The 10,560-nt window shown below is 38.9% G+C and overlaps 1 non-coding gene across 1 annotated transcript; it reads left to right on the top strand.

The window, feature by feature from the left end:
• Positions 1 to 10,232: 10,232 nt before the first annotated feature.
• On the top strand, positions 10,233 to 10,341 carry LOC148578116 (small nucleolar RNA R71). The gene has a single exon (XR_015902855.1). It is a non-coding gene; the product is annotated as a small nucleolar RNA R71 (small nucleolar RNA).
• Positions 10,342 to 10,560: the final 219 nt, after the last annotated feature.

Below are 10,560 nucleotides of genomic sequence, written 5' to 3'. Positions count from 1 at the left end.
GAGAACAAGAAAGTATGGAATCCTCTATGTCACAGTATAGAGATTCCTTGAGGTGTTAGAGGAAAACAGGAATAGAGGGATGAGGTAGGTAGATAAGAATTCAAACATATAAAGAAGGAGACAGAGTCCGAATCGCTAATTGAGGAGGAGTGTTAGTACTTAAATAGAAGAAGGTGAGAAGGGGAAAATTTTCGAAAACAAATTTTTGAATAAAACTAAAATTTTTTAAAATATTTAAAAAGAATTTTGAAAAAGTGGTTGATGGTTTTTCGAAAATTAAAAGTGAGAAAGTGGTTAGGTATTTTTGAAGAAGATTTTGAAATTAGTAATAAAAAATATATGATTGAAAATTATTTTGAAAAAGATGTGGTTGAGAGAATATGATTGAGAAGATACGATTGAAAAACAATTTAAAAAAATTTAAATTAATGATATGATTGAGAAGATATGATTGGAAATTAATGACTTGGCTAACAAGAAATTTAAAAGATATGATTTTAAAATTCAAATATTGAACCTTTCTTAACAAGTAAGTAACAAACTTGAAATTTTTGAATCAAATTATTAATTGGTAGCCAGGATTTTCGAAAATAGTGAGAGAAAAATGGAAAAAGATTTGATTTTGAAAAAGATATGATTTGAAGAAGATATGATTTGAAAAGGATTTAATTTTTTAAAAATTATGAAAATTTGAAAAAGATTTAAATTAAAAACTAACTTACCTCCCTTGTGTTGTCCTGGCATTAAACGCCCAGAATGGTATCCATTCTGGCGTTTAACGCCCAAAATACTACCCTTTTGGGCGTTTAACGTTACCTGGCTGGCGTTTAAATGCCAGATTTCCTTCCTCACTGGGCGTTTTGAATGCCCAGCTTTTTCTCTGTAATTCCTCTGCTGAATGTTCTAAATCTTCAATTCTCTGTATTATTGACTTGAAAAAGATATATTTTGAAAATTTTTTTGAATTTTTAATGATGAGAGAGAAAAACATCAAACTGACTCAAAACAGAAAAATTTAAGATCTAAACTAATAATGCATGCAAGAACACTTTGAATGTCGAGATGAACACCAAGAACACTTTGAAGATCATGATGAACATCAAGAACACATTTTTTAAAATTTTTAAGAAAAGAAAGACATGAAAGACACCAAACTTAGAAATTTTCATATTAGAGACACTAACAAATTGAGAATGCACAAGAGAAACAACAAAAGACACAAAACAAGAGAATTTAAAGATCAGACCCAATAAAATCATCAAGAACAACTTGAAGATTAATGAAGAACATAATGCATATGTTTTAGAAGAATGCAAGAAAATTAAAAATATGCAAAACACCAAACTTAAAATGTGACACTAAACTCAAACAAGAAACACAAATTTTTATTAAAAAAAATTTTTGTATTTTTTGAAAATTATTTGGAAAAAGAAAAGTAAGGATTTCAAAATTTTTAATAAGAATTTCAGGAATCATGCAATGTTAGTCTAAAGCTTCAGTCTAAAAAGATCAGACATGGCTAGCCAAGCTTCAGCAGGACATTACATACAACAGCCAAATTGATGGAAATCAATTAGCTCCTGTGATAATAAAAGCATCATCTGAAACTCTAGAATTCATTCTTAAAAATTCTGAAGACATAGAATAATTTTTTTTTTGAAATTTTTTTTTCAAAAATAAAAAGAATAAAAATAAAAAGCTTAAAATTAAAATAAAACTACCTAATCTGAGCAACAAGATGAACCGTCAGTTGTCCAAACTCGAACAATCCCCGGCAACGACGCCAAAAACTTGGTGCACGAAATTGTGATCTCAATGGCGCCAACAACTTGGTACGCACAATTGTAATCTCAACTCTTTTTCACAACTCTGCACAACTAACTAGCAAGTGCACTGGGTCGTCCAAGTAATATCTTACATCAGTAAGGGTCGATCCCATAGAGATTGTCGGCTTGAAGCAAGCTATGGTCATCCTTGCAAATCTCAGTCAGACAGATTCACATGGTTATGATGTTTTGATAATTAAAATATAAATAAAATAGAAAATAAGATAGAAATACTTATGTAATTCATTGGTGGCATTTCAGATAAGCGTATGGAGATGCTTTGTTGCTTCTGAACCTCTGCTTTCCTACTGCCTTCTTCCAACCATGCGTTACCTCCTTCCATGGCAAGCTGTATGATCCTCTCGGATGAAAACAAATCCATCTGCACTGTCACCGCAGGGCTAATCATCTGTCGGTTCCTGCTAGCGTCGGAATAGGACCATTGTCCTTTTGCACACTATCACTTGCGCCCCACATTCGCAGGTTTGAAGCTCGTCACAGTCATCCCTTCCCAGATCCTACTCGGAATACCACAGACAAGGTTTAGAATTTCCGGATCCCAGGAGTGCTGCCAATGGTTCTAGCCTATACCATGAATACTCTGATCTCACGGAATGGAAGGCTCTGTTGTCAGGAGAGGCAACCATGCGTCGTGGACCAGGAGACTAAGAGATACACACTTAAGCTGTTGTAGATAGAACGGAAGTGTTTGTCAGGCACGCGTTCATAAGTGAAAATGATGATGAGTGTCACAGATCATCACATTCATCAGGTTGAAGTGCGAGTGAATATCTTAGAATAAGAAGTAGGCATGAATTGAATAGAAGAACATTAGTAATTGCATTAATTCATGAAGAACAGTAGAGCTCCACACGTTAATCTATGGGGTGTAGAAACTCCACCGTTGAAAATACATAAGTGAAAGAAGGTCTAGGCATGGCCGAATGGCCAGCCTCCATGCCAAAGGTCTAAGGACTGAACATCCAGAGATATCTAAAGTGATATAAAAATGATAATACAATAGTAAAAGGTCCTATTTATAATGAACTAGTAGCCTAGAGTTTACAGAAATAAGTAAATAATGCAGAAATCCACTTTCGGGGCCCACTTGGTGTGTGCTTGGGCTGAGCATTGAAGCTTTCACGTGCATAGGCTGTTCCTAGAGTTAAACGCCAGCTTTGGTGCTAGTTTGGGTGTTTAACTCCAGCTTTTATGCCAGTTCTAGCGTTTAACGCCAGAAAAGGGTAGAAAATTGGCGTTTAAACGCCAGTTTGTGTTATTAAAACTCGGGCCAAGTATAGACTATTATATATTTCTGGAAAGCCCAAGATGTCTAATTTCTAACGCAATTAAGAGCGCACAAATTGGGCTTGTGTAGCTCCAGAAAATTTATTTCGAGTGCAAGGAGGTCAGAATCCAACAGCATCTGCAGTCCTCTTTCAGCCTCTGAATCAGATTTTTGCTCATATCCCTCAATTTCAGCCAGAAAATACCTGAAATCATAGAAAAATACACAAACTCATAGTAAAGTCCAGAAATGTGATTTTTGAATAAAAACTAATAAAAATATAATAAAAAGTAATTAAATCATACTAAAAACTACCTAAAAACAATGCCAAAAAGGGTATAAATTATCTGCTCATCACCTACCAATTTGAAAATTTTTTGTGTCAATCTTGTTTGAAGAATTTATTTTGGAACATGATTTTTGAGCTAAGAACACAAACATATGATATTTGGGCCTAGTTGTGTGGTTATGGTGCGCAGAAATTGTGATTACACTTTGATTATGTAAAATTCATCGCTCTTTCTTTCCCTGGTAATGGCGCCAAAAAAACACGATGCCAATACCATGGTTCACAACTTCGCACAACTAACCAGCAAGTGCACTGGGTCGTCCAAGTAATACCTTACGTGAGTAAGGGTCGAATCCCACGGAGATTGTTGGTATGAAGCAAGCTATGGTCACCTTGTAAATCTCAGTCAGGCGGATATAAAATAGTAATGTGGTTTTCGAAATTAATTAATAAAAGAAGGATAGAAATACTTATGTAAATCATTGGTGAGAATTTCAGATAAGCAAATAGAGATGCTTTCGTTCCTCTGAACCTCTGCTTTCCTGCTATCTTCATCCAATCAGTCTTACTTCTTTCCATGGCTTGCTTTATGTGATACATCACCACTGTCAATGGCTACTTTCGGTCTTCTCTCGGGAAAATGATCCAAATGGCCTGTCATAGCACGGCTAATCGTCTGGAGGCATCACCCTTGTCAATGGTTTCATCCTATCCTCTCAGTGAAAATGGTCAACGCACCTTGTCACGGCACGGCTATTCATCTGTCGGTTCTCGATCATGCTGGAATAGGATTTACTATCCTTTTGCGTCTGTCACTACGCCCAGCGATCGCGAGTTTGAAGCTCGTCACAGTCATTCAATCATTGAATCCTACTCGGAATACCACAGACAAGGTTTAGACCTTCCGGATTCTCTTGAATGCCGCCATCATTCTAGCTTACACCACGAAGATTCTGATTAAGAGATCTAAGAGATACTCATTCAATCTAATGTAGAACGGAAGTGGTTGTCAGGCACGCGTTCATAGGGAATGATGATGATTGTCACGTTCATCACATTCAGGTTGAAGTGCGAATGAATATCTTAGAAGCGAAATAAGATGAATTGAATAGAAAATAGTAGTGCTTTGCATTAATCTTTGAGGAACAGCAGAGCTCCACACCTTAATCTATGGAGTGTAGAAACTCTACCGTTAAAAATACATAAGTGATAGGTCCAGGCATGGCCGAATGGCCAGCCCCTCTAAAACGTGATCACAGGATCAGAATACAATCCAGGATCTAGGATCAAAAGATGTCTAATACAATAGTAAAAAGTCCTATTTATAATAGACTAGCTACTAGGGTTTACATAAGTAAGTAATTGATGCATAAATCCACTTCCGGGGCCCACTTGGTGTGTGTTTGGGCTGAGCTTTAACTTTCCACGTGCAGAGGCCATTTGTGGAGTTGAACGCCAGTATTTGTGCCAGTTTGGGCGTTCAACTCTGGTTTTGGATCCTTTTCTGGCGCTGGACGCCAGAATTGGGCAGAGAGCTGGCGTTGAACGCCAGTTTGCGTCATCTAAACTTGGATAAAGTATAGACTATTATACATTGTTGGAAAGCCTTGGATGTCTAATTTCCAACGCAATTGGAAGCGCGCCATTTCGAGTTCTGTAGCTCCAGAAAATCCACTTTGAGTGCAGGGAGGTCAGAATCCAACAGCATCAGCAGTCCTTCTTCAACCTCTGAATCTGATTTTTGCTCAAGTCCCTCAATTTCAGCCAGAAAATACCTGAAATCACAGAAAAACACACAAACTCATAGTAAAGTCCAGAAATGTGAATTTAACATAAAAACTAATGAAAACATCCCTAAAAGTAACTAGATTCTCCTAAAAATATACTAAAAACAATGCCAAAAAGCGTATAAATTATCCGCTCATCACAACACCAAACTTAAATTGTTGCTTGTCCCCAAGCAACTGAAAATCAAATAGGATAAAAAGAAGAGAATATACTATAAATTCCAAACTATCAATGAAACATAGCTCCAATCAAATGAGTGGGACTTATAGCTTTTTGCCTCTTGAATAGTTTTGGCATCTCACTTCATCCATTGCAGTTCAGAATGATTGGCTTCTATAGGAACTCAGAATTCAGATAATGTTATTGATTCTCCTAGTTCAGTATGATGATTCTTGAACACAGCTATTTTATGAGTCTTGGCCGTGGCCCTAAGCACTTTGTTTTCCAGTATTACCACCGGATACATAAATGCCACAGACACATAATTGGGTGAACCTTTTCAGATTGTGACTCAGCTTTGCTAAAGTCCCCAATTAGAGGTGTCCAGGGTTCTTAAGCACACTCTTATTTTGCTTTGGACCTTGACTTTAACCGCTCAGTCTCAAGTTTTCACTTGACACCTACACGCCACAAGCACATGGTTAGGGACAGCTTGGTTTAGCCGCTTAGACTAGGATTTTATTCCTTTAGGCCCTCCTATCAACTGATGCTCAAAGCCTTGGGATCCTTTTTATTTGCCCTTGCCTTTTGGTTTTAAGGGTTATTGGCTTTTTGCTCTTGCCTCTTGGTTTTAAGAGCTTTTGGCTTTTTCTGCTTGCTTTTTCTTTTTCTTTCTATTTTTTTTCGCCTATTTTTTTTCTGCAAGCTTTGTTCTTTGCTGCTTTTTCTTGCTTCAAGAATCATTTTTATGATTTTTCAGATTATCAAATAACATGTCTCCTAGTCATCATTCTTTTAAGAGCCAACATATTTAACATTCTTAAACAACAACTTCAAAAGACATATGCACTGTTCAAGCATACATTCAGAAAACAATAAGCATTGTCACCACATCAATATAATTAAACTAAGTTCAAGGATAAATTCGAAACTCATGTACTTCTTGTTCTTTTGAATTAAAACATTTTTCATTTAAGAGAGGTGATGGATTCATAGGACATTCATAACTTTAAGACAAAGTTACTAACTACTAGTGATCATGTAATGAAGACACAAACATAGATAAGCACATAACATAGAAAACGAAAAACAGAAGAAATAAGAACAAGGAATGAATCCACCTTAGTGATGGTGGCGTTTCCTTCTTGAGGAACCAATGATGTCCTTGAGCTCTTCTATGTCTCTTCCTTGTCTTTGTTGCTCCTCCCTCATTGCTTTTTGATCTTCTCTTATTTCATGGAGCATGATGGAGTGCTCTTGATGTTCCACCCTTAATTGTCCCATGTTGGCACTTAATTCTCCTAGGGAGGTGTTGATTTGCTCCCAATAGTTTTGTGGAGGAAAATGCATTTGAGGCATCTCCGGGATCTCATGGTGATGAGCTTCCTGCGCCTCTTGAGCTCCATGAATGGGCTCTCTTGCTTGCTCCATCTTTTTCTTAGTGATGGGCTTCTCTTCCTTAATAGGAATGTCTCCTTCTATGAAAGCTCCAGCTGAGTAACATAGATGGCAAATAAGATGAGGAAAAGCTAGCCTTGCCATGGGGGATTGACTTTTCGGCTATTTTGTAGAGTTCATTAGAGATGACTTCATGAACTTCTATTTCCTCTCCAATCATGATGCTATGAATCATGATGGCCCGATCCACAGTAACTTCAGATCGGTTGCTAGTGGAGATGATGGAGCATTGGATGAATTTCAACCATCCTCTAGCCACAGGCTTGAGGTCCAATCTTCTTAGTTGAACCAGCTTGCCTTTGGAGTCAATCTTCCATTGAGCTCCTTCCACACATATGTCCATAAGGACTTGGTCCAACCTTTGATTAAAGTTGACCCTTCTAGTGTAGGGGCGTTCATCTCCTTGCATCATAGGCATGTTAAACGCCAACCTTTCCGGACTAAAATCTAAGTATTTCCCCCGAACCATTGTAACATAGTTCTTTGGATCCGGGTTCTTACTTTGATCATGGTTCTTGGTGATCCATGCATTGGCATAGAACTCTTGAACCATTAGGATGCCGACTTGTTGGATGGGATTTGTTAGAACTTCCCAACCTCTTCTTTGAATTTCATGTCGGATCTCCGGATACTCATTTCTTTTGAGTTTGAAAGGGACCTCAGGGATCACCTTCTTCTTGGCCACAACATCATAGACGTGGTCTTGATGGGCTTTGGAGATGAACCTTTCCATCTCCCATGACTCGGAGGTGGAAGCTTTTGTCTTCCCTTTCCCCTTTCTAGAGGATTCTCCGGTCTTAGGTGCTATCAATGGTAATGGAAAAACAAAAAGCTTATGCTTTTACCACACCAAACTTAGAATATTGCTCGCCCTCGAGTAATAAAAGAAAGAATAGAGGAAGAAGAAGAAGAAAATATGGAGAAGAGGGGTGAAGTGTGTTTCGGCCAAGTAGAGAGGAGAGGGTTGTGTTGTGTGAAATATGAGGAAGAATGGAGGGCTATATATAGGGGAGGGAGGGGGGTTAAGGTTCGGCCATTTGGTTGGGTTTGGGTGGGAAATTGGTTTTGAATTTTGAAGGTAGGTGGGGTTTATGAGGTAGGTTTATGGGGAAGAGTGGATGGATGTGAGTGGAGAAGAGGTGATGGGGAAGAGAGATTGAGGTGATTGGTGAAGAGTTTTGGGAAAGAGTGTTTATAGGATTGTGTGAAAGAGGGGTGAGAAGAAGTGAGTGGAGGTAGGTGGGGATCCTGTGGGGTCCACAGATCCTGAGATGATTCTGTGGGATCCACAGATCCTTAGGTGTTCAAGGATTTACAACCTTGCACCAAATTAGGCATGTAAAATGCCTTTGCACACAACTCTGGGCGTTCAGCGCCAGGTTGGTGCCCATTTTGGGCGTTCAACGCCCATTTGTTGCCATTTCTGGCGTTGAACGCCAGAACCATACTTGTTCTGGGCGTTCAGCGCCAGGATGCTGCCCATTTTGGGTGTTCAGCGCCAGAACCATGCTCTGTTCTGGTGTTGAACGCCAGGCAGGTGCTTCCTCCAGGGTGTGATTTTTCTTCTGCTGTTTTTGATTCCGTTTCCAATTTTTATGTTTATTTTGTGACTCCACATGATCATGAACCTATAAAGATATATAACTAAGAAAAATATAGTTAGATAAATAAAAATTAGGTTGCCTCCCAACAAGCGCTTCTTTAATGTCAATAGCTTGACAGTGGGCTCTCATGGAGCCTCACAGATGTTCAGAGCATTGTTGAGGCTCTCCAACACCAAACTTAGAGTTTGGATATGGGAGTTCAACACCAAACTTAGAGTTTGGTTGTGGCCTCCCAACACCAAACTTAGAGTTTGACTGTGGGGGCTTTGGTTGACTCTGCTTTGAGAGAAGCTTTTTCTACTTCCTCTCCATGGGTGCAGAGAGAGATCCTTGAGTTGTAAACACAAGGTTGTCCTTATTTAATTGAAGGATCAATTCTCCTCTGTCCACATCAATCACAGCTCTTGCTGTGGCTAGGAAAGGTCTTCCTAGGATGATGGATTCATCCTCTTCCTTTCCAGTATCCAGGACTATGAAATCAGCAGGGATGTAAAGGCCTTCAACCTTTACTAACAAATCCTCTACCTGTCCATAAGCCTGTTTTCTTGAATTGTCTGCCATCTCTAATGAGATTTTAGCAGTTTGCACCCATAGATTCCCAGTTTCTCTATTACAGAGAGGGGCATGAGGTTTATTCCTGAACCAAGGTCACACAGAGCCTTAAAGATCATGGTGCCTATGGTACAAGGTATTATGAACTTTCCAGGATCCTGTCTCTTCTGAGGTAATGTCAGTTGATCCAGATCACTTAGTTCATTGATGAACAAGGGAGGTTCATCTTTCCAAGTTTCAATACCAAATAATTTGGCATTCAGCTTCATGATTGCACCAAGAAACTTGGCAGTTTGCTCTTCAGTAACATCCTCATTCTCTTCAGAAGAGGAATACTCATCAGAGCTCATGAATGGCATAATGAGGTTCAATGGAATCTCTATGGTCTCTAGATGAGCCTCAGAGTTCTTTGGTTCCTCAGAGGGAAGCTCCTTATTGATCACTGGATGTCCCAGGAGGTCTTCCTCCTTGGGATTCACGTCCTCTCCTTCCCTTACAGGTTCGGCCATGGTGCTTATGTCAATGGCCTTGCACTCTCCTTTTAGATTCTCTTCTGTATTGCTTGGGAGAGTACTAGGAGGGATTTCAGTGATCCTTTTACTCAGCTGGCCCACTTGTGCTTCCAGATTTCTAATGGAAGATCTTGTTTCATTCATGAAACTTACAGTGGCCTTAGATAGATCAGAGACTAAGTTTGCTAAATTAGAAGTATTTCGTTCAGAGTTCTCTATCTGTTGCTGAGTGGATGATGGGAAAGGTTTATTATTGTTAAACCTGTTTCTTCCACCATTATTAAAGCCTTGTTGAGGCTTTTGATCCTTCCATGAGAAATTTGGATGATTTCTCCATGATGAGTTATAGGTGTTTCCATAAGGTTCACCTAAGTAATTCACCTCTGCTATTGCAGGGTTCTTAGGATCATAAGCTTCTTCTTCAGAAGATGCCTCTTGAGTACTGTTGGATGCAGCTTGCATTCCATTCAGACTCTGAGAAATCATATTGACTTGCGGAGTCAATATTTTATTCTGAGCCAATATGGCATTCAGAGTATCAACCTCAAGAATTCCCTTCTTCATAGGCGTCCCATTATTCACAGGATTCCTTTCAGAAGTGTACATGAACTGGTTATTTGCAACCATGTCAATGAGTTCTTGAGCTTCTGCAGGCGTTTTCTTTAGGTGAATGGATCTACCTGCAGAAGTATCCAATGACATCTTAGATAACTCAGACAGACCATCATAGAATATATCCAGGATGGTCCATTCTGAAAGCATGTCAGAAGGACACTTTTTTGGTCAATCCTTTGTATCTCTCCCAAGCTTCATAGAGGGATTCACCTTCTTTCTGTCTGAAGGTTTGAACATCCACTCTAAGCTTGCTCATCTTTTGAGGAGGAAAGAACTTGGCTAGGAAAGCCTTGACCAGCTTATCCCAAGAGTTCAGGCTATCCTTAGGTTGAGAGTCCAACCATACTCTAACTCTGTCTCTTACAGCAAAAGGGAAAAGCATGAGCCTATAGACTTCAGGATCTACTCCATTAGTCTTAACAGTATCACATATCTGCAAGAATTCAGTTAAGAACTGAAAAGGATCTTC

This window comes from Arachis ipaensis, chromosome B1 (assembly GCF_059453495.1).
Source record: "Arachis ipaensis isolate K30076 ecotype BB chromosome B1, ASM5945349v1, whole genome shotgun sequence".
Classification (NCBI taxonomy): Eukaryota; Viridiplantae; Streptophyta; class Magnoliopsida; order Fabales; family Fabaceae; genus Arachis; species Arachis ipaensis.
Note: the sequence above shows the minus strand (reverse complement) of the source record. Positions and strands in the feature narration are given on the sequence as shown.